A 9,394-nucleotide genomic window follows, 5' to 3' on the forward strand; every position below is an offset into this window, starting at 1 on the left:
GCATGACTTATGAGGAGAGGCTGAGGGAACTGGGATTGTTTAGTCTCCAGAAGAGAAGAATGAGGGGGGATTTGATAGCAGCCTACAACTACCTGAAGGGGGGTTCCAAAGAGGATGGAACTCGGCTGTTCTCAATGGTGGCAGATGACAGAACAAGGAGCAATGGTCTCAAGTTGCAGTGGGGGAGGTCTAGGTTGGATATTAGGAAACACTATTTCACGAGGAGGGTGGTGAAGCACTGGAATGCATTACCTAGGGAGGTGGTGGAGTCTCCTTCCTTGGAGGTTTTTAAGGCCCGGCTTGACAAAGCCCTGGCTGGGATGATTTAGTTGGGAATTGGTCCTGCTTTGAGCAGGGGGTTGGACTAGATGACCTCCTGAGGTTCCTTCCAACCCTGATATTCTATGATTCTATTCCTTCTTCAGCTCTTCCGCCATCATGGCTGCCTTGAAAGGTAAACCACTCAATGAACTCAGTAAGGGACTCGGACAAACAGATACAAAGATACGGGCAGTCTGAGGGGTTGCTTATGACTCCAGCCACAGGATTCCTGTTACCTTATTAGCTGCTTGCTGAATGCTTATTACTGTGACCTTCCACCTGCAATGGGATAGAGCGGGGATGCTACAGTCCCGATAATGGAAGCAAGGCATTTGCACAATCAAATGGACTCTACTCACAGGGTGTGTCGAGTATGTCAATATGTGTGTACTGTATATGTGCATACATTGTTCATGCAGAGACACGGACAACTTTTGTGGTTACCTTTGAGGTTGCAGAAAAGATTTAAAACAATATAAATGTTATTTAAAACAAAACTAGCGTGTGTGCAGCCTACCATTTTGGTCTCCAAAGCTCAGACTATCCCCAGGGAAATTCAGGGAATATATCATAATAGGCCTTAGTGAGCAGTACATCTACACTTGAAAAGAACTGACTCTAAAGTTACAAAGTACAATACAAAATTCCATGAAGTTCTGAGCTGTACGTGTAGGAATGGCTGTGTCTCACACAAGTGCTAGGTCAATAATTGCATACCTAAGCTCCACACGCCCACTAACTTCAGAACAAGGGCTAGCTGCTTAGGAGCTTCACCAGGTACTCAATTTGGGTTTTATTTCTTACACAGTCACACAAATTGGAGGTAATTGTTCCATTCTACTCAGCACTGGTGAGACCTCAACTGGAGTTCTGTGTCCAGCTTTGGGCACCACACTTTAAGAAAAATATGAGCAAATTAGAAAGAGTCCAGAAGAGAGCAACACAAATGATGTGAGGTTTAGAAAACATGACTTATAAGGAAAGGTTGAAAGGAAGTCTTGAATTTAGTCTAGAGAAGAGAAGGCTGAGGGAGGACATGATAACAGCCTTCAAACTGGTAAAAGGTTGTAAAGAAGATGATGATCAGTTGTTCTCCATGTCCACAGATGGTAGAACAAGAAATAATTGGCTTAGTTTGCCGCAAGGGAGATTCAGACTGGATATTAGGGAAACTTTCTAACCATAAGGATAGGAAGCTCTAGAACAGGTTACCTAGCGAGGTTGTGGAATCTCCAACATTGGAGGTTTTTAAGAACAGGTTAGACAAACACCTGTCAGGTATGGCTAGGTTTACTTAATCTTTTCATTGGGGGGAACAGATTAAATGACTTCTTGAGTTCCCCACCAGCCTTTCATTTCTATGATTCTGTGAAACTGCTAAAGGTTGCACTGATCCCTCGCACACCAGCCCCACTGCCCCGTGTGACCCCCTGCATCTTTATACATGGCTGCAGACAGATCTCTCATCTAGACTCTGACACCACACACTTTATCTCACAGCACACAGGGCAAACGCTAAACGGTAAAAAAAGTAAATGAAATGAAACATTTAGATCTGTGATTGCCTTCTTTGCCTTCTCTTCAGCATTTCTTGCCTCTTGAATGCCCTCCTCCACCTCACTTTGGATTTGGGCAATATCGGTTTCCAGCTTCTTCTTTGTATTCATAAGGATGGTGTTCTACAAAAGAGAGAGAGAGTGAAGTAGCTCTTGAGTCTCTGATCCTTTGTCCTGGGAAAGGATATGGAAAGATCCTGGAATTATTATTGGTTATTACTCGGTGTTTCTGTAGAACCAGGAATGTGTATAGCCCTGCAATGTGAGCTGCCTGGGTATGCAGGAGCTGCACATGCTCAGTGGTGTCCATGAGCTCCTGTTCAGCCACTTTCCTGCTCCTCTCTGACTGTTCCAGAGCTGTTCTTAGCTCCTCAGTTTCACCCTGAATCCGGTTAGCTCTGCGCTCAGCCATGGCCACCTGCTCCTTCAGGTCGTCTTGGCCTCAGAGAGCATCATCCAAGTGCTGTTGCATGTCCTACATATAAAGAAGAGTTGATTTTGTTACTGAGCATGCTGGCTACTGTTTGTATGATTCATAAAAAAAGTATCCGTTGGAGAGTTAAATCAAAGACCTTGAGCACTCCTTGGACATTCCACAAGTGTTTCTGTGCCTCTGCAGCCTGGGGGCTGGCATGGCTCAGCTGGATCTTCATTTCATTCAGATCCCCCTCCACCTTCTTCTTTAGCCTCAGGGCTTCATTTCTGCTCTGTATTTCTGCATCTAGAGCACTCTGCATGGTTTCCACAGTTCTTTGATGGTTCCTCTTTAACTGATCGATTTCTTCATCTTTCTCAATGATCTTTCTATCAATTTCTGATTTCACTTGGGTCAGTTCAAGCTGAACACAGAGAATTTTGGCCTCTTCATGCTCAAGAGTTGCCTTTAGGAGAGTGGGTAATAATGCAAAAATTAAATTTCAGGAAAACAATATTCTTCAGGATCCATTAATGGCTATTAGCCAGGATGGGTAAGGAATGGTGTCCCTAGCCTCTGTTTGTCAGAGGGTGGAGATGGATGGCAGGAGAGCGATCACTTATGTTCTTATTCTCGCACTGATCTGATTAGGGAGTATTAGCAATGGTCACCCACATAAATGTTCTGTGCAAGTCCAGAACCCTGCACAGAATATTCCTCTCTTCCTTTGATATTTCAAATGAACTCACCTCTGCCTCTTCCAAATCCACCTGCATAGGGTGATGTCGTGGTCGGAGTCTACTATAGACCACCAGACCAGGGGGATGAGGTGGACGAGGCGTTCTTCCAGCAACTAACAGAAGTTGCTAGATCGCAGGCCCTGGTTCTCATGGGAGACTTTAATCACCCTGATATCTGCTGGGAGAGCAATACAGCGGTGCACAGAAAATCCAGGAAGTTTTTGGAAAGTGTAGGGGACAATTTCCTGGTGCAAGTGCTGGAGGAACCAACTAGGGGCAGAGCTTTTCTTGACCTGCTGCTCACAAACAGGGAAGAATTAGTAGGGGAAGCAAAAGTGGATGGGAACCTGGGAGGCAGTGACCATGAGATGGTCGAGTTCAGGATCCTGACACAAGGAAGAAAGGAGAGCAGCAGAATACGGACCCTGGACTTCAGAAAAGCAGACTTTGACTCCCTCAGGGAACAGATGGGCAGGATCCCCTGGGAGAATAACATGAAGGGCAAAGGGGTCCAGGAGAGCTGGCTGTATTTTAAAGAATCCTTATTGTGGTTGCAGGAACAAACCATCCCGACGTGTAGAAAGAATAGTAAATATGGCAGGCGACCAGCTTGGCTTAACAGTGAAATCCTTGCTGTCCTTAAACGCAAAAAAGAAGCTTACAAGAAGTGGAAGATTGGACAAATGACCAGGGAGGAGTATAAAAATATCGCTCAGGCATGCAAGAGTGAAATCAGGAAGGCCAAATCGCACTTGGAGTTGCAGCTAGCAAGAGATGTTAAGAGTAACAAGAAGGGTTTCTTCAGGTATGTTAGCAACAAGAAGAAAGTCAAGGAAAGTGTGGGCCCCTTACTGAATGAGGGAGGCAACCTAGTGACAGAGGATGTGGAAAAAGCTAATGTACTCAATGCTTTTTTTGCCTCTGTCTTCACAAATAAGGTCAGCTCCCAGACTGCTGGACTGGGCAGCACAGTGTGGGGAGGAGGTGACCAGCCCTCCGTGGAGAAAGAAGTAGTTCGGGACTATTTAGAAAAACTGGATGAGCACAAATCCATGGGGCTGGATGCGCTGCATCCGAGGGTGCTAAAGGAGTTGGCGGATGTGATTGCGGAGCCATTGGCCATCATCTTTGAAAACTCATGGCGATCGGGGGAGGTCCCGGATGACTGGAAAAAGGCTAATGTAGTGCCCATCTTTAAAAAAGGGAAGAAGGAGGATCCGGGGAACTACAAGCCAATCAGCCTCACCTCAGTCCCTGGAAAAATCATGGAGCAGGTCCTCAAGGAATCAATTATGAAACACTTAGAGGAGAGGTAAGTGATCAGGAACAGTCAGCATGGATTCACCAAGGGGAAGTCGTGCCTGACTAACCTAATTGCCTTCTATGAGGAGATAACTGGCTCTGTGGATGAGGGGAAAGCAGTGGATGTGTTATTCCTTGACTTTAGCAAAGCTTTTGATACGGTCTCTCACAGTATTCTTGCTGCCAAGTTAAAGAAGTATGGGCTGGATGAATGGACTGTAAGGTGGATAGAAAGCTGGCTAGATCGTCGGGCTCAACGGGTAGTGATCAATGGCTCCATGTCTAGTTGGCAGCCAGTTTCAAGCGGAGTGCCCCAAGGGTCGGTCCTGGGGCCAGTTTTGTTTAATATCTTTATTAATGATCTGGAGGATGGTGTGGACTGCACTCTCAGCAAGTTTGCTGATGACACTAAACTAGGAGGCGTGGTAGATACACTAGAGGGTAGGGATCGGATACAGAGGGACCTAGACAAATTAGAGGATTGGGCCAAAAGAAACCTGATGAGGTTCAACAAGGACAAGTGCAGAGTCCTGCACTTAGGACGGAAGAATCCCATGCACAGCTACAGACTAGGGACCGAATGGCTAGGTAGCAGTTCTGCAGAAAAGGACCTAGGGGTCACAGTGGACGAGAAGCTGGATATGAGTCAACAGTGTGCTCTTGTTGCCAAGAAGGCTAACGGCATTTTGGGCTGTATAAGTAGGGGCATTGCCAGCAGATCGAGGGACGTGATCGTTCCCCTTTATTCGACAATGGTGAGGCCTCATCTGGAGTACTGTGTCCAGTTTTGGGCCCCACACTACAAGAAGGATGTGGAAAAATTGGAAAGAGTCCAGCGGAGGGCAACAAAAATGATTAGGGGTCTGGAGCGCATGACTTATGAGGAGAGGCTGAGGGAACTGGGATTGTTTAGTCTCCAGAAGAGAAGAATGAGGGGGGATTTGATAGCAGCCTACAACTACCTGAAGGGGGGTTCCAAAGAGGATGGAACTCGGCTGTTCTCAATGGTGGCAGATGACAGAACAAGGAGCAATGGTCTCAAGTTGCAGTGGGGGAGGTCTAGGTTGGATATTAGGAAACACTATTTCACGAGGAGGGTGGTGAAGCACTGGAATGCATTACCTAGGGAGGTGGTGGAGTCTCCTTCCTTGGAGGTTTTTAAGGCCCGGCTTGACAAAGCCCTGGCTGGGATGATTTAGTTGGGAATTGGTCCTGCTTTGAGCAGGGGGTTGGACTAGATGACCTCCTGAGGTTCCTTCCAACCCTGATATTCTATGATTCTATTCCTTCTTCAGCTCTTCCGCCATCATGGCTGCCTTGAAAGGTAAACCACTCAATGAACTCAGTAAGGGACTCGGACAAACAGATACAAAGATACGGGCAGTCTGAGGGGTTGCTTATGACTCCAGCCACAGGATTCCTGTTACCTTATTAGCTGCTTGCTGAATGCTTATTACTGTGACCTTCCACCTGCAATGGGATAGAGCGGGGATGCTACAGTCCCGATAATGGAAGCAAGGCATTTGCACAATCAAATGGACTCTACTCACAGGGTGTGTCGAGTATGTCAATATGTGTGTACTGTATATGTGCATACATTGTTCATGCAGAGACACGGACAACTTTTGTGGTTACCTTTGAGGTTGCAGAAAAGATTTAAAACAATATAAATGTTATTTAAAACAAAACTAGCGTGTGTGCAGCCTACCATTTTGGTCTCCAAAGCTCAGACTATCCCCAGGGAAATTCAGGGAATATATCATAATAGGCCTTAGTGAGCAGTACATCTACACTTGAAAAGAACTGACTCTAAAGTTACAAAGTACAATACAAAATTCCATGAAGTTCTGAGCTGTACGTGTAGGAATGGCTGTGTCTCACACAAGTGCTAGGTCAATAATTGCATACCTAAGCTCCACACGCCCACTAACTTCAGAACAAGGGCTAGCTGCTTAGGAGCTTCACCAGGTACTCAATTTGGGTTTTATTTCTTACACAGTCACACAAATTGGAGGTAATTGTTCCATTCTACTCAGCACTGGTGAGACCTCAACTGGAGTTCTGTGTCCAGCTTTGGGCACCACACTTTAAGAAAAATATGAGCAAATTAGAAAGAGTCCAGAAGAGAGCAACACAAATGATGTGAGGTTTAGAAAACATGACTTATAAGGAAAGGTTGAAAGGAAGTCTTGAATTTAGTCTAGAGAAGAGAAGGCTGAGGGAGGACATGATAACAGCCTTCAAACTGGTAAAAGGTTGTAAAGAAGATGATGATCAGTTGTTCTCCATGTCCACAGATGGTAGAACAAGAAATAATTGGCTTAGTTTGCCGCAAGGGAGATTCAGACTGGATATTAGGGAAACTTTCTAACCATAAGGATAGGAAGCTCTAGAACAGGTTACCTAGCGAGGTTGTGGAATCTCCAACATTGGAGGTTTTTAAGAACAGGTTAGACAAACACCTGTCAGGTATGGCTAGGTTTACTTAATCTTTTCATTGGGGGGAACAGATTAAATGACTTCTTGAGTTCCCCACCAGCCTTTCATTTCTATGATTCTGTGAAACTGCTAAAGGTTGCACTGATCCCTCGCACACCAGCCCCACTGCCCCGTGTGACCCCCTGCATCTTTATACATGGCTGCAGACAGATCTCTCATCTAGACTCTGACACCACACACTTTATCTCACAGCACACAGGGCAAACGCTAAACGGTAAAAAAAGTAAATGAAATGAAACATTTAGATCTGTGATTGCCTTCTTTGCCTTCTCTTCAGCATTTCTTGCCTCTTGAATGCCCTCCTCCACCTCACTTTGGATTTGGGCAATATCGGTTTCCAGCTTCTTCTTTGTATTCATAAGGATGGTGTTCTACAAAAGAGAGAGAGAGTGAAGTAGCTCTTGAGTCTCTGATCCTTTGTCCTGGGAAAGGATATGGAAAGATCCTGGAATTATTATTGGTTATTACTCGGTGTTTCTGTAGAACCAGGAATGTGTATAGCCCTGCAATGTGAGCTGCCTGGGTATGCAGGAGCTGCACATGCTCAGTGGTGTCCATGAGCTCCTGTTCAGCCACTTTCCTGCTCCTCTCTGACTGTTCCAGAGCTGTTCTTAGCTCCTCAGTTTCACCCTGAATCCGGTTAGCTCTGCGCTCAGCCATGGCCACCTGCTCCTTCAGGTCGTCTTGGCCTCAGAGAGCATCATCCAAGTGCTGTTGCATGTCCTACATATAAAGAAGAGTTGATTTTGTTACTGAGCATGCTGGCTACTGTTTGTATGATTCATAAAAAAAGTATCCGTTGGAGAGTTAAATCAAAGACCTTGAGCACTCCTTGGACATTCCACAAGTGTTTCTGTGCCTCTGCAGCCTGGGGGCTGGCATGGCTCAGCTGGATCTTCATTTCATTCAGATCCCCCTCCACCTTCTTCTTTAGCCTCAGGGCTTCATTTCTGCTCTGTATTTCTGCATCTAGAGCACTCTGCATGGTTTCCACAGTTCTTTGATGGTTCCTCTTTAACTGATCGATTTCTTCATCTTTCTCAATGATCTTTCTATCAATTTCTGATTTCACTTGGGTCAGTTCAAGCTGAACACAGAGAATTTTGGCCTCTTCATGCTCAAGAGTTGCCTTTAGGAGAGTGGGTAATAATGCAAAAATTAAATTTCAGGAAAACAATATTCTTCAGGATCCATTAATGGCTATTAGCCAGGATGGGTAAGGAATGGTGTCCCTAGCCTCTGTTTGTCAGAGGGTGGAGATGGATGGCAGGAGAGCGATCACTTATGTTCTTATTCTCGCACTGATCTGATTAGGGAGTATTAGCAATGGTCACCCACATAAATGTTCTGTGCAAGTCCAGAACCCTGCACAGAATATTCCTCTCTTCCTTTGATATTTCAAATGAACTCACCTCTGCCTCTTCCAAATCCACCTGCATAGGGTGATGTCGTGGTCGGAGTCTACTATAGACCACCAGACCAGGGGGATGAGGTGGACGAGGCGTTCTTCCAGCAACTAACAGAAGTTGCTAGATCGCAGGCCCTGGTTCTCATGGGAGACTTTAATCACCCTGATATCTGCTGGGAGAGCAATACAGCGGTGCACAGAAAATCCAGGAAGTTTTTGGAAAGTGTAGGGGACAATTTCCTGGTGCAAGTGCTGGAGGAACCAACTAGGGGCAGAGCTTTTCTTGACCTGCTGCTCACAAACAGGGAAGAATTAGTAGGGGAAGCAAAAGTGGATGGGAACCTGGGAGGCAGTGACCATGAGATGGTCGAGTTCAGGATCCTGACACAAGGAAGAAAGGAGAGCAGCAGAATACGGACCCTGGACTTCAGAAAAGCAGACTTTGACTCCCTCAGGGAACAGATGGGCAGGATCCCCTGGGAGAATAACATGAAGGGCAAAGGGGTCCAGGAGAGCTGGCTGTATTTTAAAGAATCCTTATTGTGGTTGCAGGAACAAACCATCCCGACGTGTAGAAAGAATAGTAAATATGGCAGGCGACCAGCTTGGCTTAACAGTGAAATCCTTGCTGTCCTTAAACGCAAAAAAGAAGCTTACAAGAAGTGGAAGATTGGACAAATGACCAGGGAGGAGTATAAAAATATCGCTCAGGCATGCAAGAGTGAAATCAGGAAGGCCAAATCGCACTTGGAGTTGCAGCTAGCAAGAGATGTTAAGAGTAACAAGAAGGGTTTCTTCAGGTATGTTAGCAACAAGAAGAAAGTCAAGGAAAGTGTGGGCCCCTTACTGAATGAGGGAGGCAACCTAGTGACAGAGGATGTGGAAAAAGCTAATGTACTCAATGCTTTTTTTGCCTCTGTCTTCACAAATAAGGTCAGCTCCCAGACTGCTGGACTGGGCAGCACAGTGTGGGGAGGAGGTGACCAGCCCTCCGTGGAGAAAGAAGTAGTTCGGGACTATTTAGAAAAACTGGATGAGCACAAATCCATGGGGCTGGATGCGCTGCATCCGAGGGTGCTAAAGGAGTTGGCGGATGTGATTGCGGAGCCATTGGCCATCATCTTTGAAAACTCATGGCGATCGGGGGAGGTCC

At 45.9% G+C, this 9,394-nt stretch overlaps 2 pseudogenes; both read right to left on the reverse strand.

Moving 5' to 3' along the window:
* Nucleotides 1-410: 410 nt before the first annotated feature.
* Nucleotides 411-3,068, reverse strand: LOC112122857 (annotated as a pseudogene).
* A 2,546-nt stretch (nt 3,069-5,614) lies between these two features.
* On the reverse strand, nt 5,615-8,272 carry LOC113405595 (annotated as a pseudogene).
* Between the last annotated feature and the right edge of the window lie 1,122 nt (nt 8,273-9,394).

The sequence above is a fragment of the Terrapene carolina genome, unplaced genomic scaffold (assembly GCF_002925995.2).
Source record: "Terrapene carolina triunguis isolate 2854851 unplaced genomic scaffold, T_m_triunguis-2.0 Scaffold44676, whole genome shotgun sequence".
Lineage (NCBI taxonomy): Eukaryota > Metazoa > Chordata > Testudines > Emydidae > Terrapene > Terrapene triunguis.